Here is a 19,116-nt window from a genome sequence, read left to right on the forward strand (position 1 = left end):
TCGTTTCTCAACCAGGTCCCACCATGGTGTCCTCCAGCCCACCCTGTCTTATGGCCCAGCTTACATTCCAGTCAGTGCCAGCTTGGAGAAGCCCACGTCCCGCCATGTCACTCCCCTACTCAGCCCTCAAGGGCTTTCCGGAGCAAGGCCACCCCTGCTCCCCTCCCGCCATCTTGCCCCTGCAGACGTCTCTGCTCTTTTCAGTTCTTGGAACACAACCACGTTGTGCTTCGCCCTTCAGGTTTTCCCCAGGCCTTTCCCCCACCTCCACTCATTTTCCTGGCTATCTCCTAGTCCTTCCGGGCTTCAGCCTTACGCGGTAGTTCTTCAGAAACCCGCCCCAGTGGCCCTGCCCCCAGCACATGGGTACAGGCACGCGTGCCCACACCGGTGCCCACACGTAAGCACACACACGAAGTCAGGCGTCAGAGCCCCCGTTTCCTCAGGCACCGGCCGTGCTTGTCATTCTGTCCAGCTTCCGCTCCAGGTTCCAAGGCCCCGTGGTCACTGCTGTACCCAGCACCCAACTTGCACACAGCAGGTGCCCAGGTAACCTGCTGCGTGAGCCCTCAGCCCCGGCCATTCCACCGGCTCAGCTGCGGGAGAGGTAGAGGGTGTGGGGACCCTGGTGGGACTTCAGAGGAGCGAGGGGGCGACTGGCGAGTGCAGAAGTCAAGTTCACTTAGGTGTTGACTCCTGCGATTACAGACTTAATATAAAAGGTCCACTTTAGTCATTTAGGTTGCAATGTAGTGCTTAGGTTTAGGTATGATAAGAATTCTCCCTAAACGGCATTTAAAAGCGTTTCGTCCCAGATGTGGATTTGATTCTGTAGAACACAGCTTGCCTTCTCTAGTAGCGCTGGTTTGGGTGTCGAAATCTGAATTTAGCCTCATGGAAGGCGGTGTGATTGCACTTGTCCTAAATTTCAATAAGTGGGTTTTTTTTGTTTTGTTTTTTACCTTTTTACTTCAGAAAACCTCCAGCATGCACAGAAGTAGAATGCACTGTATAATGAACCCCATGTACCCATCCCCCACTCTAATGGTGACCAATGCGGGGCCAATTCCATTCCCTATCTACCTCACCCGCCCCCACTCCTTTGAAGCCAACCTCAGACACCGCGTAGATTTCATCTGTTAATAGTGTGTTTTTAATTACCATTTCCAGAATTACACACATGCCTGCCATGTTGGTGCCTTAGAGGCTTCCGAAAGCTTTGTGAAAGCTACCGAGTCATAGTTAAAGAGAAACCTGGGGAATGGAGAGTTCTGATTGATCAGATTTTCTGTTTCACGGAACTATTACCTAGAAAACCCTTTTTGTTTAAAGAGGGGAAAAGCTTTCTAAGATAAGCGTCTACTTTCCTGCCTTAATGGGTATGGTACAGCAAACAGTCTAATCTCTCCATCTAGTCTGACTGATTTTCACTCCTGGGGGAAGTGACCCAACAGGGCTGGTCGGTTCCATTACAGATCTGCAGTGGGGGTGGGGCCTGCTGCAGGAGTTCGCAGTCCTTCCATCCTGCCCTGCAGCCCAGATGCCAACCTGTGATGTCCCCTGAGTCCCAGCCCACCTGTCACTTAACTGAGTGACTGCGACTGAGACACAGATACTGCACCTCCCCCCCCCAATACCTGCCACGAGTTTCCCCCGTTTCCCTCTTTTCCTCCAGTCTTTGATCAAGCATGTGCTGAAGGCTGAATTTGAACTTGGCTCAAGGAACACAACGGGCTGTACTGGAGACATAACAAAATCTGCGAGTGATGAACGTGGGTGAACGTGGGGTGCATGAGGTCCTACAGGATCGGCAGGAGCCAGTCCTGGAGGGGGTCGGGGGTGTCCCCGTTGGTACTTGGCACCTGAGCCAGGAGCCAGCACGACAAGCAGTTAGCCAGGCAGAGAGGGGCAAAACCCCCAGGGAGAGCGCTTTCCACAGACAGAAACATTTACAAATCTCACATCTCCGTGTGGCCGTGTCTCCCCATTGGGGCTTTTTCTTGTCTGTTATCTCTTCTGTCTCTTGAAGTTTTCTCTTTTTCCAGTTGACTCATTCCTCTCCACTCACAAGTTTCTCTCAACTCTCTCTACTTCTAATCAGCCTTTCTTTAACTGTCAATCTCTCCTGCCCCAAACTCATCCGTCCCCAAATATTCTGCATCCGGGTACCTGGCACTGCTCTTCACCCAATTGCTCCCCCATAAATTCAGACCTCACCCTGGTGTCGTCCTTTCTTACCACCTTCAGTTTATCAGTAATTCCTGTCGGTGTTTCCTCCCAAATCGTCACAGATCCAGCACCCCTCCCCACCCCCACGGCTGTCACGATAAACCAAACTGCCATCACCTCCTTGGGTGACTGTTATTCTCCATGTTCCATTTCTTGCTGCTCCTCCGTCATCTCCACAGAGCTGCAGTGAGCTTTTTAAAGACACGACACACTGTGTGAGCTTCTAGAGGCTTCCTATTGCATTTCGACTAAAATCCAACGCCTCACCCTCTGGCTCCTGACTGCCCTGGGCCAGCGATAGCCTCTGGGGGCCTGAAAGTCTTCACCTACAAAACGTGTCTAACGGTCACGCCACCCCCGCCGACGGTTGTAAGGAGTACAGGGCCCGGTGTGTAGGAAGCCCCTGTCATATTAGCTATTTTTGCTCTTCTTCATGCTTCCCCATCACATCAAATCTTCTTTCAAATTTCTCAGATTGTATTAATGCCACCGCAAAGACCACCCCCTCCTTTTTAATACCCTGAAGTCATTCTAATTCTCGTTTCCCCACCGCATCCTGCCTGCTCCCTTTTCATTCGTCAAATCTTGTGTTGTGAATTCGGTCTCTGAAATGTCGCAGACTGTGATCCCGTTCCGTGTGGTGGATGCAGCTGGTACAGGTCAGAGTTGCGTTACGTCCTAACAGAACTCTCTTAGCTCTGGTTTCACAAGGTCAGGACATAGCATTTTGCTTCCTAACACCCATCCCCTTTTCAAAACCTGCCCTCCTCCCAGCACTTCAGAACTTACTGCTCATCTAGAATAAAGCCCCCCGGTCATCAGTGTGGCATTCCGCACAGCACTAACCACATCTCCCATTGTTCCCCGTTACACAGCCCAGGTTCCAAGCAAAATGGCCTCCCTGTGGGTCTGCAGCCAGGCCCCGTGCTTCTTCCCGCTGTGCCTTGGCCAGCAGTCCCCTCTCCCGAAGGCCTTGTGTTTTCTCCTCTCTCTAGCCTGCCCCAGCCCAACCCACTTTGGACTTTGAACAGCAACCAGTGCTCCATTCCTGTCACTTACGTCACATGCCACCTTCTGCTGGGGAATTGTCAATACTGCATTCACATCATCACCCCTTCCTAAGGACAGGGACCACCTCGCATTTTATCAGTCATCTACCATAGCACAAAGCTTCTATGTCCTGGGCACTTACTTAGGCAGCTCATGATTTAAATCACATCAACCCACTACCTGCCCGGGGTGACGCAACAACACTACGACACTGTGCTATTAGCAGCCCACTTCAGAGATAAGGAAGTTGAGGCTTAGAGTTACATAACTTGCCCAGTGGCACCATGACTAAGTTTGAACCTGAGCTGTAGACGTGGGTGTGTCTGACTACAGCGCCTGGCCCTTGCCCCTGTGATAACAGCCTACACGGGCCAGCCCCATGCTGGACATTTTCCGTTATCACATTTTTATCCCCTAAAGACACTGTATGGTAGAGATGGTTATCCTTGTTACAAAGGAGAAAACTAAGGCTTTCATGATAAGAACACTCAACAAACTAGGAGAAGAGGGGGACTTTCTCAATCTGATAAGGGCATCGATGAGAACCCCACAGCAACATATTTAACGGTGGGAAATCGTCTCTATGTGCAGATGACATGACGCCATATATAGAAAACCGTAAGGGACACACACATGCACACACATACTTTCATAATGAGTTCGCCAAGGTCACAGGACACAACATTGATATACAAAAATCAGCTGCATTTCTGGACAGTAGCAATAAACCATTTTATGTACAATAGCTTCAAAGAGAATAAAATACTTAGGAGAGAATTTAATCAAGGACGTGTAAGACTTTTACACTGAAAACTACAAAACATTGTTGAGGACTATTATTCAGCTGTAAAAAGGAATGAAGCCTCAGACATGCTGTAATGTGAATGAACCTCAGAAACATGATGCTGAGTTAAAGAAACCAGACATAAAAGACCACATATTGTATGATCCCATTTACAGGAAATATCCAGAGCAGGCAAATCCATAGAGATAGAAAGCAGATTAGGTTTGCGAGGGGCTTGGGGAAGGAGGGATGGAGAGTGACTGGTTAATTATGGGGTGTCCTTTTGGGGTGATGACAATGTTTTTGAACTTAATATAGGTGGTGGTTATACAACATTGTGATCATACTAAAACCCCACTGAATTGTACACTTAAGATGGTTAATTTTATGTTATGTGAATTTTACCCTGATTTAAAAAATGTTGAAAGACATTAAAGAAGGCCTGTCTAAATGGAAAGGTATCCTGTGTTCGTGGGTTGGAAGATAGTATTGCCCACACGACAATACTCCCCAAAGTGATCTATGGCTTCAGTGCAATCCCCTCCCCAAATCACAACCACCTCCTTTGCAGAAATGAACAAGCTGATCCTAAAATTCATGTGGAAATGCAGGGGACCCAGACGAGCCAAAACCATCTTGAAAAAGAAGTACAAAGTCGGAGGGCTCATATTTCCCATTTTTAATTACAAGCTTACATATGTAACGAAGGCAGTTGATCCTGGCATTGAGACAGACGTGTAGATAGATGGAATTCTATCCCGTTGAGAGTCCAGAAATAAATCTATACATCAGTTGTCAAATGATTTTCTACAGGGTGCCAGGAGTCTTATGGGGGAAAAATAGTCTTTTCAGCAAGTGGTATTGGGACTTAGAAGAGAACAGGTATAAATCTTCATGACCGTGGACTGGGCAACAGTTTCTTAGACATGACATCAAAAGCACAAACAACCAAAGGAAAAAGAGATACATTACACTTCATCGGAAATAAAAACTTTTGTCTGTCAAAAGACACTATTAAGAAAGCAAAAGGAAAGCCCACAGAAAGGGAGAAAATATTTGCAAATCACATATCTAGGAAGGGGTTAGTATCCAGAATGTGTAACTCTTAAAACTCAACAATAAAGTGAAAAAATACGCAAAGGATTGAAGTAGACTTTTCTCCAAAGATAAGAAAATGACCATTAATCACGAGAAAAGATGCTCAACATCGTTGGTCATTAGGGGAATGAAAATAAGCACAATGAGCTACCCCTTCACACCCACCAGGACGGTTATAATTTTGAGAAAATGGAAAATAAGAAGTGTTGGTGAGGATGTGGAGATATCGGAACCCTCATACATAGCTGGTGGGAATGTAAAATGGTGCAGCCGCTGTGGGAAACAGTTTGGTAGTTCCTCCAAAAGTTAAACAGAGTTACCATGTGGTCCAGCCATTCCACTCCTAGGTATGAACCCAAAGGAAATGAAAACAGGATTCAAACAGATACCTGTGTGCAAACATTCACAGCAGCGTTGTTCATAAGAACCAAATAAGGAACGACCCAAATGTCCTGGAACTGGACAAAATGTGGTCCATCCATACGATGGAATAGTATTCGGCCATAAAAGGAATGAAGCACTGACACACGCGACAACATGGATGAATCTTGAAAACGTGATGCTGAGTGACAGAAGCCAGACAAAAAAGGCCACATACTGTAGAATTCCATTCATATAAAGTGCCCAGAACAGGGATGAAGTAATTTGTCTAAGGCTGTGTCACATGTAGTTAAGGAGAGGACCAGAAACTGAAACCCAAGAATATCTGCTCTTAGCTCCAATATTGTTGGGTGAAAGAACGTTTTTGAATAAGTGAATTAATAGTGCTGAGATCTCAAAGAGCATCGTAATTGTCATTCTGCATATTCCTTCTCATGATAAAGGACTATAGTTTTGGATAGTCCACAGAAGCGCTGGGAGAAATAATACTGCATTGGTGACACTGAGAAATCGGTTCTACTGTACAAGGAATAACCTGACCCAATAGGCTGCCTGGATTGTCCCATTCAGCTGGGGGCCTGGAGAGCAGGTGAAGCGCGGTGAACAGTGGACCCTAGTCTAATTTCAGAGAATAGTGAGAAGAAACAACAAACATTGCAAACCCACTGCTACAGTGAACAGACCTGGGTGGCCAAAGACTTTTACCTTTACTGATAGTCCTTGTAAAACCCTTCACACCGCTCCATGTTTCATCCTCCTCCCTCCAACTGCGATTTCTTTAAATTTTGAAGTTGAATTTATTTTACTTATTTTTGAAATAATGCATACTGAATTTAGAAAATTTGGGAAATGCATACAAATATAAAGAAAATTACCCCGTCCTCAAAGATATGTTTTTTCCAGTCTTGCTCCATACACATTACACACACACACACACACACACACACACACACTTTTAAACTTAACAGGGTCACCATACAGTTTTGTTTTTTCAGTTTTTTAAAAGATTTTATTGGGGAAGGGGAACAGGACTTTATTGGGGGAACAGTGTGTACTTACAGGACTTTTTTCCAAGTCAAGTTATTGTCCTTTCAGTCTTAGTTGTGGAGGGCGCAGCTCAGCTCCAGGTCCAGTTGCCGTTGCTAGTTGCAGGGGGCGCAGCCCACCATCTCTTGTGGGAATCCAGGAATCGAACCGGCAACCTTATGGTAGAGAGGATGCGTTCCAAACAACTGAGCCATCCAGGAGCTCAGCTGCAGCTCAGCTCAAGGTGCTGTGTTCAATCTTAGTTGCAGGGGTCGCTGCCCACCATCCCTTGAGGGACTCGAGGAGTTGAACTGGCAACCTTGTGGTTGAGAGCCCACTGGCCCATGTGGGAATCGAACCGGCAGCCTTCGGAGTTAGGAGCATGGAGCTCCAACCACCTGAGTCACCGGGCCGGCCTACCATAAATACAGTTTTGAACCCTGCTTTTATAAATATAATATTTGGAGCATTTTTACCATACCGTTAAGAATTCTTTGAGAAAATGATTTTGAATGGCCACAGAATGCCATCTTATAGGGACACCATAGTATTTTTTTAGCCATTTTCTTATTTTTAGTCATTTGGGTGATAGGGCAGCCCTGAACATGTACCTCTCAGATCTCCTCCTTTGGGAAGTAGAGATCTGGACTGAGCGCCCCAGCTCTTGTGCTCTGAAACCCATTGGCCCATCATGCCTCCCATAGGCTTCTTCCAACCAGTGACTGTGTGGCAGGGACACTGAGACTACCTCATTCTTCTGACAAGTGACTCTGAGAATTCCCTGACCGCCTTACCGAACTTTCCTGGAAAAGCACTGCAGTCTCAGAGGCTGCCACCAGCCCTCCTTTCTTCACCCCTTCCTTCAGCCGGGCGCAGACCTGCCTGGACCTGCCCACCCTCCCAGCGCCCTCCCTCCTCCTGCTGCCCCCCTCCTCCCCGCACAGGCTGGGAGGCTGATCAATAAGAGGCATGGTGAATTCCATCCGCTTCTCTCTCCCGGAAGACTTGGACTAACACAGGTCGGTCCCACTCTCATTTCCTTGTTTGTTTGTTTGTTTGTTTGTTTTAATTAAAGTTTATTGGGTGACAATGGTTAGTAAAGTTACATAGATTTCAGGTGTACGATTCTGTAATGCATCATGTATATATCACGTTGTGTGTTCACCACCCAGAGTCAGTTCTCTTTCCATCACCGTATATTTGCCCCATCCTGGTTTTAGATGTACCACTAATGCTGTTTTGACCATGAAGTGTGTATATCCTGTCCAAGTGGGTGGCTATCTCCTTAGGAAATTATGTTAGGATAGAACCCCGGGAGAGGGTCACGGGGCGAGGAATGGAATCCTTTTAGGAGACTGATACCTGTGTCCAGAAGTGGCTGAGCAGGACTTTCCATCACAACCTCACTTGCAAAACCTTTGCTGATTTGGTGGGCAGAAGATAGGACCTTCTGTTTATTTGCCTTTCTGGTTGTGAGTGAGGCTGAGCTGTTTCACATTTACTGGCTATTTGGTTTCTTATTTTACACTCAAGCATTTCTTCTCTTTTCTCTCCCTCCTGCTCCTGCTCCTTTTCCTCTCTCTTCTCTCCCTCTCATTATCTGATTGCCTCTTCTATTTCCTTTTTATTTTTCTTCGCACCTTTTAACTCTCCAGAATTAAAAAAATGACATGGGGTTGAAAATGGTTTTCTTACAGCTTTATATTCTTTCTTTATAAATTGGGCAAGTTTAAGCTTTTACTCGGTCACAGAAAGTTCCCTCTGAAATAAATAAATCATGTTATACTAGTTTTTGCTTCTCTGCGACCCTTGCTTATTTGTGTGTTTTCCTTTACTCTGTTAGTGGCACTTGATTTTTTTTAAAGTCATGATTTTGGAGTGTTTTGATCCCAAGGTATGCCACAATTGTTTGGTGGAGGAGATAATAAGTTTTTCACAAAATGATGAGCTCTGCTTATCTTTTTGCATGTTTCTTGGTTTCGGCAAATTATCACGAAAAGAAATTCTAATTATTTGAGAGTCCTTACTAGTGGCGTTGCAGGTTACTTAGGATCTGTCACCCTTATCCCCTGCGGGCATCTCTGTCCCATGTTGCAGTTTTGGGGAAAGACAAGGAAATTGGGGTTTTTCCTATGGCATGATGCTGTAGCAGGTGGTCTTGATTTAGAGGGACATGTCTGCTCCCAATCTCTTCTCTTACTTCCCCTCCAAATTGTTTTTGTTTCTGAGAAATGGGGAAAGAAGGCATCAGGCAGTGTTGACGAGCTGGTAGGCCCCCGGCATCAGGCCTTGGGGGCTTGGAAAAATGCTGATCCCATATTATTCAACCATAAACAGGAATGAGGTGCTGACACTTGCTATGATATGGATGAGCCTTGAAAACATCATGCTGAGAGAAGCCAGACACAAAGGGCCACATATGATATAATTCCATTACGTGCAATGCCCAGAACAGGCAAATCCACAATGAAAGAAAGTAGATTTAGTGATGACTAGAGGCTGAGGGGAGTGACTGTTAATGGGGACAGGGTTTCTTTTTGGGTGATGGAATGTTCTAGAATTAGATAGTGATGATGGTTGCACAATTCTGTGACTATACTAAAAAAAACCCCACCGCATTGTACCCTTTAAGTGGGAGAACTTCAAGACATGTAAATTAGATGTCAAGAAAGCTGTTACAAGTACTGATTTCAGGGCCCAGTCCAGACCTGCTCAGTCAGAATCTGGGTTTAAACCCCAGGAGGAACCTGCACGTCACTCAAACACCCCAGCAGGACCAGCGACATAATTTGCAGGGTCCACTGCAGGATGGAAGCGTAGGGCCCCTTGTTCGAGAATCATTAAGAATTTCAAGGCAATAACAACAGAGCAGAAGAACAAGCGTGACACCGCCCAGGACCCAGCCCTCCAGCCCCCACCAGAGCTTGGCACGCTCTCCCCAAAGGAAGGAAGGGGGCTTTGGTTAGCAGATAAGCCTTTTCATCAGAGAAGCTGTAGGTGGATTTGCTGGAAGTACGAGAGGAGAAATGAAAAGCTTCAAAAGGTTTCCTCTCCTAACAAGACCAGGAGGCGGTTTTAGTCAGAACGGTGGTACAGTTCCACAGCCAGCGGCTGAGTCATCTCCAGAACTGTGGACTTCCAGTAAGAAAAGGAGAAAGCCCGTGTCTGCCACCAGGTCCCGGGAGGTCCTGGGTTGGCCCATCAGCTGAGCAGCGTGACTGCTCTGACTGAGTCAAGCAGAACGGAGTTTAATGAAAGGACCCAAGGGACCCAAGGGGGGTTGGCAGCCACTAATGGCTCGGCCCCTGCTGCCCCAGAGACCAAAGGCACAATCGCCACCTCTCCCTGCAACCATTGACTTTCCACCCTCCCTGCCGCTTCATGTCACCAGCCCCCTCCAGTCTGTATCGTCATGGTCACATGTTGTGACGTAATAAGAAGTACGCATTTGCTCTCTGGCCCCAGTACCTCACCCAGAGCTCCTGAAACTCTTGGAATTTCCTGAGTGATGGGAACATCTTTGGCTCTAGTGAGGTGCCTCCCGGTGGGCTTCCTGATATCTCCAGAAAGACCAAATCATGGTTAGAAGCTTGGAACTTGCAGCCGCACCCACCCTGTCTCTTCTCCTCTGTGTATCCACATGCCAGGAGGACGACACAACCCAACTCCATGGGGACAGAGCTCCTGCCCTCGGGACCGTTCCGGACCTCAGCCTTTATGCCTCTTCCTCTGGCTGTGCATCTGTATCCTTTGTCACATTCTTTATAATAAATCACAAACATAAGTAAATGGTTCCCTGAGTTCTGTGAGCCGTTCTAGCAAATTATTGTACCTGAGGAGGGTTGTGGGAACCCCAACTTTGTAACCAAGTTGGACAGAAGTGTGGGTAACCTGAGGACGTACCACTTGTGGTTGGCGTCTGAAGTGGAGCGGGGCAGTCCCGTGGGGTCTGCACTAACCCTGGGTAGCCAGTGTCAGAACAGAATCGACTTGTGGGACACCCAGTGGGTGTCCGCAGAGAACTGGAGACTCGCTTGGAGTGGAAACCCTATTTGGTGTAGAGGTGCCTGAGTAGAGAAACAGTTTTTCATACACCCACACCCTCGCTACAAAAAACCTCTTACCTTTTCAGCTTCAGTAGCAGGAGGCAGGTTCTGCTTTCCACCAAACCTAAGTCACAAACTGTCAACACTTTGTTCTCAGACAGTGTGGGCACATGCCAAGGTTTTCAGCATAGGCATCAAACACCACAGCTCAACTGGTTCCGAGGACAATCCAAGAAACTGACATCTCTCATCTGCCTCTCCGTCACTGGTCGAGAAATGAATGTTGGACTAAAATGCTCAGGTAGATAGATTTTCAACTGGTTAACGTCCTACAGTCAATAAAAGCATCACCTCGGCGGTTATCATCTCGACTCGATAGAAATCATTTGCATCATCAGTTTTCTACAAGTCTACAGACTCTCGGACTGGTCAGTAATAAATCATGCCAAACAAAGTCCAACCCCCTGAGACCAGCCCTGTCCACTGGAACTTTCGGTGGTGATGGAATTGTTCCATATCTGTCCACATGTGGCTACCGAGCATGTGCAATGTAGCTAGTGTGACAGAGGAAACGGAGTTTTACAAAGATATTTTACTTTGAAATCAATTTAGATGCACAGGAACCTTATAGGTAGTGCAGAGTTCTCACATACCTAGCTTCTCCTAAATACGAATGTCTTACCTAATGGTGGTACATTGAACAAAACTAAGAAATTAATACCAGTGCCGTTTGTTCACTAATGTCCCGTCAGGGTTTCCTCCAAGATTGCATGCAACCCTCGTGTCCCCTCAGTCTCCAGTCTGTGGCAGCTTGTCAGCCTTCCCTTGGTTTTCCTGACCCGGACACTTTTGAAGAGTGTGAGTCAGGGATTTTGTAGAATGGCCCCTGGTTTGTGTTGGGCTGATGTTTCCTCATGAGGAGGCTGGGTTTGTGGACTTGGGGGAGACCCGCAGAGTTGAGGGAGGGGCCCTCCCCATCACACCCCGTCCCCCGTCCTGTCCGGGTCCCTCACACCCACTGACTGGTGGTGTTCGCCTTGCTCCCTCGCTCAGGATGGTGTCAGCTGTGTGTCTGCTCTGTCCCATAGCTGTCTTTCCTTCCGTCCCTGCTTTACAGGCAAGTCGCCATGTCCCACTACTGTCAAGGGCAGGGGAGCCCACCCAGCTCCACCTCCTGGAGGAGAAATAGGCGAGAATTTGTGGGTGTGAGTTAAATATCTGGGGGAGATGCCGTGAGGCTGTGCAAATTCCTGTTTCTGCTACAAGCTTTGCCGACTCATTGACCTTTCCTGCACAGACCTTGCCGGAGCCGATAGCTCCAATGGCGATTTTCTGTTTCCGTCCTTCCTCCTACGTTGATTAATTCGAACTCTGCAAGGAACACAGAATTCTCCTCCATCTATTTATTTATATCACTACAGACTGGTGGATATTTATTGTATTCTTTGGAAGGACATATGGTTATCTTTTTGCCTTATTTCCCAATTTTGGACAATGTTTCTAGTAATAGTAAAGGTGGTGTAATATTGGACAGTCAAAAAGAATGGTAGCTGTCCACCACAGGGGGTATTTTGGGAAGGATTGACCAAAACATTGTCTTTGGAGGCTAGGATACTTGAGGGCTTAAAAACCTGGTGTGGGACTTAGAGTAGGAATCCATGCAAGAGTGAGAATGAGAAGCAGGCCAAGGCTGAACTGCCTGTCTCAGGGTCTTAACCTCACCCCTCCTCTTGCATGAGAACTCGGGCAAATCATACCATCTCCTTGGGCCTCAGTTTCCCCCCAAATAAGATAAAGATGAACGTGCTGGTCGACTCAAGGTCAGTGGTGCTCAGGCTTGAGCATGCCTGGGAGTCACCTGGTGGTTGCTGGCTGCACCCCCACAGTGCCTGAGTCAGTAGGTCTGGGGGGAGGTCCAAGGGTTTGCATTTCTAACATGCAGGCAGGCGATGCCGCTGCTGGTCCGGAGAGCACACTTTGGAAACAATTATTAGTCCAGATGAGCTCCAAGAACTGGCCTTTGGACTCTACATCCATTCGCATGACCCACTCTTGGCCCTGGCTACGAAGAAGTCCCTGATGAATGAAGGAATAAGATTCCGCAGGAGCAAGGACACTGGAAATCGCGTGGGGAACCATGCACGAGACCCTTGAATGCTCATTCTGTGCCAACCATGGCAGGAAGTGCCCCGAAGACCCAGTGAGGGACAAAGGTTGGACATGGTGGTGAGAGACAGCTTGGCTCTGGGTCCCGTTACTTAATAGCTTTATGGCCTTGGCCAAGTGACTACCCATAAGAAGAGGACACTAATGGTACTTACGTAACCCGGTATAAAGACAATGCTCAATAAATGGGTGTTGCCGCTAGAATTACTATCATTTGCTACCGAGCCATCCGGTGGGGAGAAATGGTGGTGACAGAAGAAGTGTGTATTTCCACAGCAAATCCCATGCTCCCTCAGCCATAGCGCCACCCAGCCTGGGTTCCCGGTCACTCACTGTAACCCCCTCACAAAATCCAAAACAGATAATGATGAGAAAAATTCAAAATAATTTATTAAATAGGTTCTGAGGGTTCCTCCAAGGAGCATTAACAACTCTCAATACAATAAATATCAATAAGTTAACAGAGTTGCCACTTCCTGCCCTCAGAAGGATATAATAAGAATAAATAAGATTGTCCTCAGAAGAGAAACATTCTATAAATACCAGGACTAGTGACAATGACATTGTTTGAAATCTGCTTCAAGGTCACCCATACATTTCTATCTCAGTTCTCCTTGGATTGGCATCGTGTCCATTGGGTTCATCGGCATTATGCTCTGGGATAAGTCACAGCCAAGGTTGCACACTTAGCTATCACTCATCTTTGTTTTTTGAGGCTTCACACATCTTCTCGGGGCTCAGTGATTCCATGCACGTAGAAAACGCGTGCATAACAGCAAAGATGAACCTTTTACGTCGATACCAATTTTTTGGCACTAACACTTCTGTTTCTGGTCCATCGTTGAGTTTGTAGAGATGGTCTATGATGTAATCGATATTTGTGTCATTTGAGAGCGGTCTGATTGCCTTGAAATAAGACAGAATGGTTGAGCTGTTGATGATGTTCGGTGGTTGGCAGAATGAGGTCAAGTTTGGCAGCTGGTCCAGTCTAGATTCCAGCAGTCCCTTCTCATTCTTCAGGGATGGAACAAAGAGGAGAGACGGATGAGCATTAGGCTTGCTAGGAATCCCCACAGGTAACGTCCGAATGCTTCCTCTATGACCAGCGAGCCTTCCCCACCCCCTGCACCTCATCTAGTCAGTGCAGCCACCCTACTGGCTGCGATTATCACTAACGGAAAGCAAAGCTCACTTGGTTTGCAGAGCTGGCCCAAGATCCAGGGGCAGACCCGGATTCCAACCCACGTTGGGCAGCAGTTATGAAGCCTGTGGTAACACCCAGTGCCCCATCCTGCCCCAGCTGGCGGAGGCCTCTGCAGCCTTCTGGAATCTGCTTTCAGCTGCCCAGGGGCTCAGACAGGTGGGGAACCGAGACCCTTTGGGTTTCCACGCTACTTCCTGCTCTTGGTGACTCTGTATTAAAGCCAGTACATCTCCCGCTTACAGAGGGGGTTGTATGCTTGTCTGGAGCAGCCTCCGAGGTGCCAGGGAGCGGTGCTCCAAACACACCCAGACTCCAGACCACGCCCTCCCATCCCTCTTCCTAAGGACTAAGAGCATTTGGGTTCAACGGAAGAGCTGATAACAACCTCTACCTCTGTGTCTATAAAAACCAAGGCTAAGGTTTAAATGTCAGGGTGGAAAGGACGGGCAAGGCCAGTGTCACAAATTGTTTCCACGTTTTGGTTTGTATTTGTTTAATCAAAGCTGCCTAAGAGGTTCTGTCTTGATCGTGACCCTGAGGAAATGAGGGACTATTTATACTTCTTCAGCCTCATACTTTCCTGCACATGGGCTTGGCTCAGCCGAGCCTCTTCTAGAAGCCGACTGGGTCCTAGGTGAACAATGAAGTGACATGTAAGCAGACACCTAATTTGTCAACGGCCCTTCTCTGTGGTAAGAAACACTCTCTGTGACCCACGTGAGGATTTTAACATCCTGCATCATGCTTGGGGACATTGTTTACAGCTGTCACTGTTCCTTAGCAGGCTCCTAAATGGGTGGGCAAGATGGCTGACCTTACGGGAGGTGCTCCAGGCCGGAAAACTCACGTGTTATTACTGTGAACCAAATGTGTCAGGTGAACAAGCCCACTAGAGCAGATGCTATCATATATGAGCAATTGTTGTTTTTGGCAGGCTGGGCTAATCTCGACCTCGGACGCCTACCCTCCTAAAAACGCCACTATAGCCTGTCTAGTTGTTCCCACCCTTCCTGGCATGTCCACAGCCCTAGCTTCAGGTCTGAAAAGAGCCCCTTCTCGGGGCCATGGAAGGCATTTTAAAGTAATGGTTTGGAAAAGAAATCTGTAGGGCACTTACGTGGTTTTCCAAAAGTTTCTTGGATAGGGACTTCAATTCCTTGCTTATCCTTCCTTGCTCACAGTCACTGGTGGGTGCCACAGGGAGGGACAGCGAGGATCCCACGCAGCAGAGCAGGAACAGGGCAAGCTTGGCAGGTCCTGGAGAAAGAGAAGATGCTGAGGCCCAAGGACCGACACTCCCTCCCCACCCAGCTTCAACCTGTTAGCCATTGTTGAGCAACCACTGGGTTGAGCCCCTCTAGAGTCTTCCTCTCTGTCTGGTGAGACAAGACTCTGGCCAAGAAACGGGCAGCAGGAGCAGTGGTACCTGTGTGAGAGACCATGGTGACAGGGAGCAGAGCCTGCTTCGGCTGCAGCTTCTTGAGTCTGATGTGTTCGCCATGGTCTCCAGCAGATATATAAAGGCCCGGCTATGAGGAAGAACAACCAATGTCCCGCCCATGGCAAGATCATTGCTCAGCATTTCTCCAGAAAACACTGTCAAAATTCTGCTACCCAAGTCTGGGTGACAGCAGGGCTGGAAGGAAATGCTGAGGTTACCCTCAAGGTGGGCAGATGCCTGACTCAGTACAGACACACACGGGCACACAGGAAGGCACACACGTCTTTGCCATTTCTTCTTGGAAAGAGCTTATTGATTTGATGAGAAGAAATTTTGAAGCCCAGGGTTGACAGACCAAGAAACTGATGACACAGGAGTTGTGGGTCTGTGCCCCATAGGGAATTTCTGGGGAGGGTCATAGTTGGATGCACGTAGGCGTCAAGTTACTATGAAGTTTGCAAAATGTGTTATCTTTGCAAATTTCTGAAGTATGCCTATGCCGGCGTGTGGGAATGGCCCTGATAACCGCTGTGAATGTGGTACGTCAAAGGTTTTATCTCCCTCTGCGTGGCCTTGAACAGCGCTGGACTTTCAACGGTGTCTTTGCAACTGCAGAGCCTAGAACCGGAACCCATGCTCAGGAGTTATTTGTTGAAATCCCTTATTCATATTTTGCGTGCCAGGCACTCTTCGAGGGCCTCCAGAATGAGGGCAAAAAGTTAGACAATGTCCCAGCCCTCACGGAGCTGGCATTCTGGTGAGCAAGGGGCACAACACTAATAAACAAGAAAGTATCAGGCAGGGACAAGAGCTGTAAAAATCAAACAAGGTGATGGGGTAGAGAGTGACAGCTGAGATACTTTAAGTCAGGTGATCAGGAAAAGTCTCTCTGAGGAAGCGACATTCAAGCTGAGACCTGAAAGATGAGAAGGAGCCGGCTGCGGGAAGATGTGAGGAAAGAATGCTCTGGCAAAAGTCCGCAGGCGAAAATCAGCATGCTATGGCCAACAGGAAGCAGGTCATGGTAGGTGGAATGAGGTGAGCGAAGGGGAGGGTGGTGGAAAGCTGGGTAGAGGCTAAGTCACAACGGTCTTACAAGGACAAGGAACTTGGGCTTTATTCCAAGTGCGATGAGGCACCACTGAATGGCTGTAAGTAGGAAAATATAGGATCCGGTTCACATTAAGAAGTGAGGAAAAAGATAGGCTACTGAGTGGAGAATGGATTGTGCGACTCCGGGATGGAAGCAGAGGGCCAATTAGGAGGCTATACAGGTTATGAGAGATGGAGGCGTGGACAGGACGGCATGGATGGAGATGGAGTCTACAGAACTGGCCGATGGAATAATGTGGAGATGATGCGAAGAGAGGAATCGACGATGGCACCTGGGATTTTGAGAAAGCAACTGAGTGGTTGATATGCAGTGAGGGAAAAGAAGTCTAGAGAGGGGAAACCGAGTCATGTTTGGAATGAGTGAAGTTTGAGATGCCCACTGGGCATCTACTCGATGCCAAGTCAGCCATTGGCTAGGAGTCAAGCGCACAGGGACGAGGTCAGGCCAGGGCGGTCCATAGAACTCAAGATGTACAACTAAGAGACATCCGTGAGCCCCCTGCCACCCTTAATCCCAAGCCCCCTCCAGCCATTGCTGGTCTCTTTCCTCTTCTTATCCAAGCTTCTTGACACAATGGTCTATGCTCACTGTTACCTCACTTCTCACACCCACCCCCCCACAATGGTTTTTACCCCAGCAACTTATTCAAAACCTCTAGCGAAGTCTATGGTAGGCAGAATTTTGCTTCATGACTTTTATCCTCTGGTGTTTACTCCTGTGATTATATTACATTACATGGCAGAAGGGACTTTACAGATGTAATTATGGTTACTAATCAGTGACCTTAAGATAGGTTGCTTACCAGGTGGCCCAAAGTAGTCACATGAGCCCTTCAACACAAAGGGGAAGACAGAGAGACTCGAAGCATGAGAAAGACACAACTGCCATTGTTGGCTTGAAGATGGAATGGCCAAGTGGAAAGCACGAGGAGAAAATGAACTTGGCCTATGACCAGTGAGTTTGGAAGAGGACCCTGGGCCTTAGATGAGAACTGCAGCCCCAGCCGACACCTTGACGGTAGCCTGGTAAGACCCTGAGCAGAAAACCTGACCTACAGAAACCGCGAGACAGTAAGTTTCTGATGTTAAATAGCTAAGTGTATGGCTTTTGTTATAGGAACAATAAAGAACCAATATGGTCTCCAGGGACCTCATGTTGCCAACCTTAATGGGTTCTTTTCAGACTCCATTTTACTTGCCCCTCGAGGCATGGCATGCAATAATGCTAATCACTTCCTCCTTCTTGAAAACACCTTTTTCCTCTCCTCCCATGATAACATTCTCCTGATACATTTTGGACCCTCTGAGGCTGGATCACCGTCCTGCTTGGCCCTATAATGGACATGTCCCCAAGGGCTTCACCCTTCACCTCTGTTCCTCACACTTCAGTATCTCTCTTCTTCAGACTCCAGACCTAAATGTCCAACTGCCTCACGGACATCTCCACCTGAGCGTCCCCCCTGCACATCACACTTGACAAGTCCAAGACTGATGATCTGAACCCGGGTAATGGTGACAGCGGCAATGAAGAGATGTGGACGGACTGGAGAAATCTGTAGATGGTAAAAGTCACAGGAGATGGCGATTGACTGGATATGGGGAGCACGGAAAGGGGCAAGTTGAGGAGAACTTGCAGGGTCTGCTTTGGGCAAATAAACAGGATCACAGGACTCAGGTGAAGTGATGAATTCAGTTTTTGACATGGTGGTGTAGACGTGTTATGGAACTCAGGTGAAGACGTACAGCAGGCCATTGAACGTTGGGATTTGGAGCTCGAAGGAAGGAACCCAGGGCATAAATTTGGGTGCCATCTGTATATTACAGTTGATAAAACTCTAAGCCTGCAAGAGATGACTGATGTGACATGTGTAAGTCAAGTGTGGAGCTTGGGCCACGCCTCCATGAACAGAACAGTGAGAGGAAGATGATTTAGCACAGAACACTGAGAAGGTACTCTCAAGAGGGCAAGAAATGTACAGAAAAACATGTCATAGATCAAGATGAAAAGTGGTTTGCAAGGAGGAGGAAGTAATTGGCCCCATTATAAGCCACAAAGAGGTCAACTAAGATAAAGGCTGGAGTTGGGGAACACGAGGTCACTAGGAACTTTGCCAGAGGAGTTTGGATTAATTGCTGGGGGCGGGAGCCATATTGTGGTGGTTTGAGAAGTGAAAAAAAAGGGAAACACCCAATTGCTTCATCGAAATCCCAGGAGTCATCTTGATTCATCTTTTTAATGGGTTTATATCACAAAAGACTAATGGACTTTTATTTTATTCTTTGAAAGGACATGATTCTCTTTTTGCCCAATTTCCCAATTTTGGAGAATTTCTAATAATAGTAAAGATGTTCTCCTGTAGGAAAGTAAAAAACGATGATAGCTGTCCACCATGGTGGGTGTTTTAGGGAGGATAACTTCCTCAAAATTAAAAAAATGTTTGCTCTTCTAAAGACACTGTTAAGAGGATAAAAGAGTAGACTAGGAGAAAATATTTACCAATCACAAATTTGACAAAGGACTATTGAGCAGAATATATAAAAACTCGCAGAAGTCAATTTTATGGCTTAGGCAATGAAT

The sequence above is a fragment of the Rhinolophus sinicus genome, linkage group LG16 (genome assembly GCF_036562045.2).
Source record: "Rhinolophus sinicus isolate RSC01 linkage group LG16, ASM3656204v1, whole genome shotgun sequence".
NCBI lineage: Eukaryota > Metazoa > Chordata > Mammalia > Chiroptera > Rhinolophidae > Rhinolophus > Rhinolophus sinicus.